A 10,000-nucleotide genomic window follows, 5' to 3' on the forward strand; every position below is an offset into this window, starting at 1 on the left:
CCGAGTCGATCGGTGGACCGGCTTATCACCGTTCCACATCCGATCGAGATGCATCACCGGCTCTCATCCGCTTCCCTCCCAAAAATTTCAAGCACTCTTTGACTCTTTTTTCGAAGTCCTTTTCATCTTTCCCTGGAGGAACTTGTTTTCTATCAGTCTCTTGCCAATATTTAGCCTTGGACGGAATTTACCGCCCAATTAGGGCTGCATTCCCAAACAACCCCAATCACCGACAACGCCTCGTAATGCAACAGGGTCTGAGCACGACGAGGCTCTAACCCTCTTCGGTGCCCCCTTCTAGGGGACTTGGGCCCAGTCCGTTGCTGAGGACGCTTCTATAGACTACAATTCGAACAACATTGTTGTCCGATTCTCAAGGTGGGCTTTTCCTAGTTCGCTCACCGTTACTAAGGGAATCTTTGTAAGTTTCTTTTCCTCTGCTTATTGACATGCTTAAACTTAGTGGGTAGCCCCGCTTGACTTGGGGTCGCGATAGAATATTGTCTCTTATAGACAAATACTAAAGGGTCGAGTGAGATCGTTACGTCAATGCAACTCAAACGATGGAGCATGACACAATGAAAGGGTCTAACAACCACCAATCGTCATTTTGTGTGTCATCTAAGACCTCGTATTTTCAACCAACCGCCCACAACTAAGTGCACGAGAGGCCAACATCCACCCACATAGTATCCCACCCCCAACAATATTTTGTGGGAGAGGGTTTAGGGTGATAGATCATGTGACACCCAGGCAGACCTACCCTCAGCCTAATGGCTTCGGGTGCAAGTTGCATTCATAGACTTGATGATTCACGAGATTCTGCAATTCAAACCAAGTATCGCATTTTGCTGCATTCTTCATCGATGCAAAAGCCGAGATATCTATTTCCGAGTGTCATTATGGTTCAAAAATAAACACATCCCATTGCACCGTAGACGAGGCAACAAGAGAATGTTCTTTCATTTCAATTCCTTGGCACATGCTGTGCCCAAGTTATTGTGAAACTCATCGAAATGAGCATGCAAACAAACATGATTCCATTCAATAAAAAATAGGGAACACCTGCGTTGCAATGTTCAAATCGACAAGGGTGAGGTGAGCATGAAGCAATCACCACTATGTAAATAACATGTTCGCGGGTCATTCTTTGGCAAGTTTTGACAATGATCCTTCTGCAGGTTCACCTACGGAAACCTTGTTACGACTTCTCCTTCCTTTAAATGATAAGGTTCAGTGGACTTCTTTCGACATCATCGGTAGTGAACCGCCCACGTCACCATAATCCGAACACTTCACTTGACTATTCAATCGATAAGAGCGACGAGCAATGTGTACAAAGGGCAGGGACGTAGTCAACGCGAGCTGATGACTCGCGCTTACTAGGAATTCCTCGTTGAAGACCAACAATTGCAATGATCTATCCTCATCATGATGAAATTTCAAAGATTACCCGGGCCTGTCGGCCAACGCTATAGACTCATTGAATACATTAGTGTAGCACGTGTGCGGCCCAAAACATCTAAGGGCATCACAGACTTGTTATTGCCTCAAACTTCCATGGCCTAATTGGCCATAGTCCCTCTAAGAAGCTGGTCGTGAAGGGTCACCTCCATATAGCTAATTAGCAGGCTGAGGTCTCGTTCGTTAACGGAATTAACCAAAAAATCACTCCACCCACTAAGAACGGCCATGCGCCACCACCCATAAAATCAAGAAAGAGCTTATGGCTGTATGGAGTACTTGTCTAGGTTACTAAGCTCTTTGGCAGGGAATTTTTGGTTTTACTTTCACCCAAAATGTGATGAACTAGGGATAACTCATTTGATTTTTTATGATGACCTTATGCTGTTCTCAAGGGGTGATGAAGTTTGTGTAAAATACTTAATGGAGTGCTTGGTGAAATTCTCCAACTGCTCTGGTCTGGTTGTTAACAGCCAGAAATCTTGTCTTTATCAAGTAGGGATTAAAGGGGGAGTTCTTGGGAAGATTCTGAGCCTTACTGGTATGATCTTAGGGGATTATCCTTTTTGATATCTAGGTGTCCCCCTGCTGGCTTCCAAATTAACTTTTGCTCACTCAGCTCTCTAATCAACAGAATTTCAGACTTACTAAAGGAGTGGCCAGGTAACACACTGTCATATGCAGGGAAGTTGGAGATCTTGAACTCAATCATTCAAGGGGTGGAATGTTTTTGGCTTGCCATTTTTCCTATCCCCTTAAATGTGCTAAACCAGATTGTAAAGTTGTGTAGGGTTTTCTTGTGGGGTGGAAGAAGGAAACCTTTAGTGGCTTGGCAAGTTGTTTTCCTTCCAAAAGATGAGGCTGGTCTTGGGGTGTTCGATTTAACCTCTTGGAACAAGGCTCTTCTGACTCGAGCTATTTGGAATATACACTCCAAAAAGGATTCTCTCTAGAAAAAAAGGGTACTCCATTACTACCTTAACAATGACAACTTTTGGGGGGTGTCTACTAAGAAGGAGGACTCCCAGTTGTTCAAGAAATTGTTGGAAATCAGAGATCTCTTAGTGGTTAAATCTTGCAGCATAGGAAGGGTTGTGGAGCTGCTGGAAGAGTGGGAACTAAATTCCCATGTCTGTTATGAATTCTGGAGAGAAAAGAGACAGAAAATTCCATGGGCCAGGGATGTGTGGTTTAATGGATCTCGGCCAAAGCATGCTTTTTGTCTTTGGTTGGCTATAAGGGGAAAAATTCCTACATGTGACCAGTTGGTAGGATTTGATGCTAATCTGCTCTGCACTTTCTGTATTGATGAAACAGAATCCATGGAGCACCCCTTTTTCAAATGTAAATTCTCAAATGAGGTTTGGAAGGACATAAGAAGTTGGCTGGGCCTAAAGAGGAGTATGTCAACCATAAAAGCTACAGTCAAATGGATGCATAAGGAGGCCAAGGGCAGTTGCATTTAGTCTGCAAGTAAGAAAATTTCCTTGGCTGCAACTGTATATTTCTTATGGAATTTCATGAACAAAAACATATTTGTGGGGCTTGTGATTTCCCATTTGGACCTAGTTAAAGTAATCCACAGGCACAATTTCATGGCGGTGTTCAACAAATTTGGGATATTCTCAGCTTGTTAGCTCCTAAGGATGCCCTAAAGAGCATATTTTGTAAGGAGTAGCCATTGTGACTCCTAGAAATGCCTAGGTTTTTTATGTAATTGTGATCTGCCAAAGATGGCCCCGGGGTATGCCCGGGTTTTGATGTACTCTTTGATTTCTTCTGATGTTATGTAAGTTTGGGGAATTGTTTCACTTTGGCTTTGCTTGGGTATGCCCAGAGTATCTTGTACATAATTACTTTGATCAATATACACTTTTACCCTTGATAAAAAAAAAAGGAAAGATCTCTCAATCAAAGAGCTCTCAGTCTCTCAGTCACAGTCAAGTTAGAGAGAGAAGCTCTCACCTCTCTCTAGAGAGAGGCGCTTGACTGCGGGGGATGCTCATCCTGGACTGAACCTCTTTGTGGATTTTTGGATTCTAATTGGCCTTCGAGAGTTCTTCCCCTTGCAATGCCATGATGATTATCAATCAGATACTTCCATGATGGAAGTTGGTTCTGCCCAAGAGTTCGTTTCTCTTTGGGTCTTGTTTTGTACACTGCAGATTTGCGCGGAGGTTGTGTGGATCTCAGTTGAGGCTAAGTGTAAATGGAGTGGTGCTATTTCTGTTGGATCTTCCTTTCCCAGTAGGAAATTGTTCCCTGATGGCGTAGAGGTCCATCTTGGTGAAGATGAGTATTTCCTTACTCTGGAGGATTTTCAGCACAAGGACGTTGCCTTCCATTTCACTATTCCTGTTTTCCATCGAGTTGTGGTTTTGGAAATCTAGAGGGTTATCCGGTTTTGGAAGTTTTATATCTATTTTGAATTTGATCAACAGAAGAGAAGCCACAGTTTCTGGGTTGAAGGTGTTTCATGTGTCTTCTGACCCACTTTGTCTGTTTGGAGGTTCTTTGCTTCGTTTTTCTTTGGGTTGTGCTTTCCATTCTTTTTTTTTTCGATTTTTGTTTTGTTCATTTCTCAGTTCGTTTGTTTGCTGTGGTCTTTTTGGTGGTCAAGTTTCTTACTCTCGGGTTCTTCGTTCCCTGTTTTTCGTTTCCATTTTGGTTTTTCTTCTGTTAGTCTATTCTTTCTTTGTTTTTGCTTGGCGGTCTCTGTTCATCTCTTTCTAGTCCTGATTGGAGTTTTAGTTCTTTGATTCTACTATTCATTTGATTGTGGTTCGCATGTCACCAGTTTCCACTACCCCACGTGTCACGCTCCGAACCCGCAGGTGGGTCCCAGGTGGTGAATTAAGTTAACCTGTCTCTGTATCAATTAAAACATACATGATACAACATGAAAAGAGGGTCCGACCCCGTGGGGTGAATGGATGCCCGATATACATACATACAAACGTCCATACTCATCCAAATACGCTATGGAATACAGTCTTTTATACACAACCAGTATCATACCAGAGTCTATACAAACCAGGATAACATACCCACAATACAAAACATACCCAGGTGTCTACAAAACTATCCTGACAACCTGGATACCAAAACTCGCACCTAAAAGGTACGAGCAGTAGCTACGACACCCCTGCTCCCAGACGCTAGGATGCTACTTACCTCTACCTAAAGGACCTGAAAAACATTTTACGTACATTCGGGGTGAGTCACCTCTCAATAAGGAAGAAAATAGTTTATATCAGTGTGTGGCATACCAGTCATTTTACATACTTCATAACACTATACATACGATATAGTTTGAAACAATTCATACAGTTTCATACAGTTCCAGTATTTTCACAAAACCATTCCAGTTCATACGATACCCAACATACATACATACATACATACATACATACATACATACATACATATGGTCAGTGTCGTCACACTAGTTCGCAACTACACCAGGTCACCTCATCTCACAGCGATTACATTGCTACATACGCAACTACGCTGCGACGATCAAAGCCCAATGGTGAATCTATTGCCTCATACGTAACTAAACAAGGTTACCTAGTCTCACAGCGATTACATTACTACACATGCAACTATGAAGATCTATGACTTAGGCCCAATAGTGATTACATTGCTACATAGGCAACTACACAAGGTAACCTAGTCTCACCCCAATTACAATGCCACATACAAAACTATGCTACGACGACCTAGGCCCACAGTAAATCCATTGCTTCATACGATGTAGCACATAGATCACACCACTTCGGTGACCAACCGAAATTAGACTAGTGATATTTCACACCCTCGGATATAGAGGTGGACACTCTTGCCTACGGTAGTTAACCGATCCATGGCACAGCGTACGGTAATTAGCCACCATATAGCTATTTCGGCGTATGGTAATTAGCCGCCACTAGCCAATTTCACAAAACCTGGAATCATTTTGGAACTCACGTCCCTATACATTTCAGCGTATGGTAATTAGCCACCATATAGCTATTTTAAAAATACTTGGAACAAATACATACAACCATACATACCACACTTATTTGGTTTACGGCAAATCATATCATTTACAATTTCAAGTATACAGTTTATGCAAATATGGATTACGGTCACCTCAATAATACATTTTTAATACAACCAACATATTTTCAAACAAAATAGAGATGATACCCGAAATCCCCAATTTTCACGAAAACTGTAACCCGAAAATCCCGCATTTTTACCCGATAGATTTTCCTAAATAAGTAGCCAAAACATACATATGATTGTAGTCTACAAGCTTACCGATCCTGATTTCAAAAATGGACTAATATAAACAGAATCCCCTTACCTTAACCTGAAAACCAACTACGAACTCTACGGTCCTCAAAACTACGAACCAAGATCCCAAAACCTACAAACCATAGTACAAAACATACTTACAATCTGTACTACTATACATATACCGAATCAGAAATGAAAACCGAGCCTTACCTCGATTTTAGCCTGAAACCCGAAAACACTCGAAACGAGATTCTGATCCGTAGAAGTTGTAGAGAATCCTTCCATGATCCTCATGGTAACTTCCGTTTCCCGATTCTAGCAATGATCGGTGAAGGAATCTAGAGAGAAGGAGTAGGGAGAGTTTTAGAGAGAGAGGGAGAGTTTTTCCAAACTTAGCAACTAAGTAACCCCCCCCCCCCCAAAAGATCTTTTATAAGCCTTTAACCCGAGGGGCTTCATCGATGAAATGGTGTCCTCGTCAATGAAGTCTTCAGGGATTTCGTCAACGAGGCAGCGATTTCGTCGATGAACCCTGATATTTAAATTTTCCTAAACCCCTCGGCTTTTTCTCGTGGACGAACCTCTGAATTTTGTCAACGAAAAGCCTTCTACCTTCATCGACGAATTATGGCCTCGTCAACGAAGTCTGTAGAATTCCATTTTTTTTTTCTTTAATATAATAAATCCATATATCACGGTTCGGGTTCTTACAATCTCCCCTCCTTACAAAAATTTTGTCCTCGAAATTTGCAATCTCTCATTACGAACACATTCATACTACTACATACATACCTACTCTGAGATGCAACGATGACTATCTATACGCAATCCCTCTACGATACATACATACATACTCTGGAGAATACAGTGGCCATTTATATGCAGCCCCATTACGATACATACATACATTCTCTAGAGGATACGGCGGCCATTTATACGCAGCCCCGTTACGATACATACATACATGCCCTCACTTATGGCGAAGGAATACCGTGGTCACATACATACACGGTCTCAGGAACTTACAATATCACAGGACTCTCCCTGAGACTAACCACTAAATACAATACAATAACAAAGGATTACATACATACATACATACATACATACATACATACATACTCATACCACCCTGCTATCTAAATACTACTCAAATAACTATGGGTACTTTTGGCGTATCTCTGTCTCTAGTTCCCGAGAAGCTTCCTCAACCTCGTGGTTCCACCACAATACCTTCGCTAACGGTATCTCTTTGGTACGAAGCTTCTGAACTTTATGATCCAGAACCTGAACAGGTATCTCTTCATATGCTAAAGTATCCTCAAGTCCCAAAGACTCGTAACTGATAACTTGCGATGAATCCAACACGTACCTCCTCAACATGGATACATGAAGTACATCGTGGATCCTTGAGAGTGTTGGGGGTAGTGCAACTCTGTAGGCTACCGGTCCCACTCGCTCAAGTACCTCGAATGGTCTGACATACCTCGGGTTCAACTTGCCCTTCCTTCCTAATCTCATCACTCCTTTCATCAAAGCGATTCTAAGGAATACCTTACCCCCCCACCTCGAACTCCAACTCACGGCGGCGAACATCCGCATAACTCTTCTGCTGACTCTGAGCCAATTTAATCCTCTCCCTGATCAAACCTACTTTCTCAGATGCCTGTTGCACGAGTTCAGGTCCTAAAACCTTATGTTCACCAACCTCATCCCAATACAACGGAGATCGAAACCTCCGACCATACAAAGCCTCGAACGGTGCCATCCTTGTACTAGCCTGGAAGCTATTATCATAGGCAAACTCCACTAGTGGCAGAAACCGAATCCAACTACCACCGAAATCCAATACACAAGCCCATAACATATCCTCCAAGATCTGTATTGTTCTCTCTCACTGTCCATCATTCTCGGGGTGGAACGCTGTACTGAAAGTAAGCTTCGTCCCCAATGCTTCCTGCAAGCTCTTCCAAAATTGAGAAGTAAACCTCGGATCCCGATTTGAAACAATGGACACCGGTACTCCATGCATTCGCACAATCTCATGCACGCACATATCAGCTAGCCTACTCCAAGGGTAGCTAACCTTCATCGGTACAAAGTGAGCAGATTTTGTCAACCTGTCCACAATTAGACAAATAGCATTCTCCCCGTGAAGCACTGTCGGTAAAGGCAAAGGCTACAACGGCCCTGCCGGCCTCTGATGTTCAACTTTCACCTGCTGACATGTCAGAAACTGCTCCACAAATCATACAATATCTCTCTTCATACCACTCCACCAAAAGGACTCACGCAAATCTCGATACATCTTCATACCACCCGGATGTACCGTATACAGAGAACGATGCGCTTCCTCCAGAATCGTCCTTCTGATCTCCTCATCCTTTGGAACACACAGTCTGGTCCCAAACCTCAACACACCTCTGTCAGAGATGTTAAAATCCGTAGCCAAACCCTGTTGTACCTTCTCTACAATCTCAGCTAACTCATCATCACTAGCATACGCAGCTTTAATACTCTCAAACAAGGTCGGTCGGATCACCAAGCTGGCAATGAAAGCCTAATGATCACCAAATACCAACTCCACTCCAAGGCTTTAAAGATCCTATCTGATATGATGTTGAGCTACAACTGCAGATACTGCTGCATGTTCTGATTTTCGACTCAACACATCTACTAACACATTAGCCTTTCCCGAGTGATAACTGATCGTGCAATCGTAGTCCTTGATCAACTCTAGCCACCACCTATGCCTCATATTCAGCTCCTTTTGCATGAAAAAGTACCTGAGGCTTTTTTGGTCAGTGAAAATCTCACACTGAACACCATACAGGTAGTGTCGCCAGATCTTTAGAGCATATACTACAGCAGCCAATTCCAGATCATACGTAGGGTAATTCTTCTCATACTCCTTAAGTTGCCGAGAAGCATAAGCTACCACCTTACCCTGTTGCATAAGCACACATCCCAAACCCTTTAGGGATGGGTCGCTATAAATCACAAAACTCCCGCTCCCCAAAGGAATGGTCAAAATTGGAGCAGTAACCAGCTGGTGCTTCAACTCGAGAAAACATTGCTTGCAATCACTAGTCCAATCAAACTTCACTTCCTTCTTAGTCAATCGTATCAGAGGTCCAGACAATTTAGAGAAACCCTCTACAAACCGACGATAGTAACCTGCCAGTCCCATAAAACTCTGAACCTCCTACACACTCTTCTGTCTAGCCCAGTCGACCACAGCTTCAATCTTACTGAGATCAATGGAGATACCGCCCTCAGACACTACATGGCCTAAGAACTTGACCTAATTCAACCAAAACTCACACTTCTTTAGCTTAGCATACAACTTCTTCTCCTGCAGAATCTGTAACACTAACCTCAAATGTTCCACATGTTCTTCCGTACTCCTCAAGTATACCAAAATGTTGTTAATGAATACCCCTACAAATCGATCTAAGTACTCATGGAAAACCCTGTTCATCAAATCCATGAACACTATCAGTGCATGGTTCAGCCCAAACGGCATAACTAAGAACTCATAGTGGCCGTATCTGGTTTGGAAAGCAGTCTTTGCCACATCCTCAGATCTAACCTTCACCTGATGATACCCTGACCATAGATTGATCTTCAAAAAGACCTGCATTCCCTACAACTGGTCAAAAAGATCATCTATACGAGGCAAAGGGTAATGGTTCTTCACTGTCACTTTGTTAATCTCACGATAGTCAATACACATACGCATCGACCCGTCCTTCTTCTTCACAAATAATACAAGAGCTCCCCAGGGTGAAACACTCGGTCGAATAAAACCCTGGTCCAGTAATTCTTGCAACTGCTCCTTCAACTCTTGAAATTCTGCTGGAGCCATCCGGTACGGAGCTTTAGAGATTGGCGCCCTTCTAGGCAGCAACTCTATCGCAAAATCCACCTCATAATCCGGAGGTAAACTGGGTAATTCATCAGGAAACACATCCGAAAACTCGTTGACCACCCGAATATCCTCGAGTCTCAACTCATCCCGCGACGGTTCCTTCACACAAGCTAGGTACCCTTGACAACCATCCAAGAGTAACCTCCTCTCCTGTAATGCCGATAAAATCTATGGCGTCGAACGCACAGACAATCCCACAAACTCAAACTTCTACTGCCCAGGAGGTCTGAACACTACTACCTTCCTACGACAATCAATTACCGCATAACTGGAGAACAACCAATCCATTCCCAGTATGACGTCGAAGCCCGACATGTCGTA

At 43.0% G+C, this 10,000-nt stretch overlaps 2 non-coding genes across 2 annotated transcripts in view; both read right to left on the reverse strand.

Moving 5' to 3' along the window:
- The window catches only part of LOC131161196 (28S ribosomal RNA), a 3,374-nt gene extending 2,884 nt beyond the window's left edge, over positions 1–490 (reverse strand). Inside the window, exon 1 of the ribosomal RNA XR_009138351.1 lies at positions 1–490. This exon is cut by the window's left edge and continues 2,884 nt beyond it. This is a non-coding gene — a ribosomal RNA (28S ribosomal RNA).
- Positions 491–743: 253 nt separating this feature from the next.
- LOC131161205 (5.8S ribosomal RNA) lies at positions 744–899 on the reverse strand. The gene has a single exon (XR_009138359.1). It is a non-coding gene; the product is annotated as a 5.8S ribosomal RNA (ribosomal RNA).
- Positions 900–10,000: the final 9,101 nt, after the last annotated feature.

The sequence above is a fragment of the Malania oleifera genome, chromosome 7 (assembly GCF_029873635.1).
Source record: "Malania oleifera isolate guangnan ecotype guangnan chromosome 7, ASM2987363v1, whole genome shotgun sequence".
Taxonomy (NCBI): Eukaryota; Viridiplantae; Streptophyta; class Magnoliopsida; order Santalales; family Ximeniaceae; genus Malania; species Malania oleifera.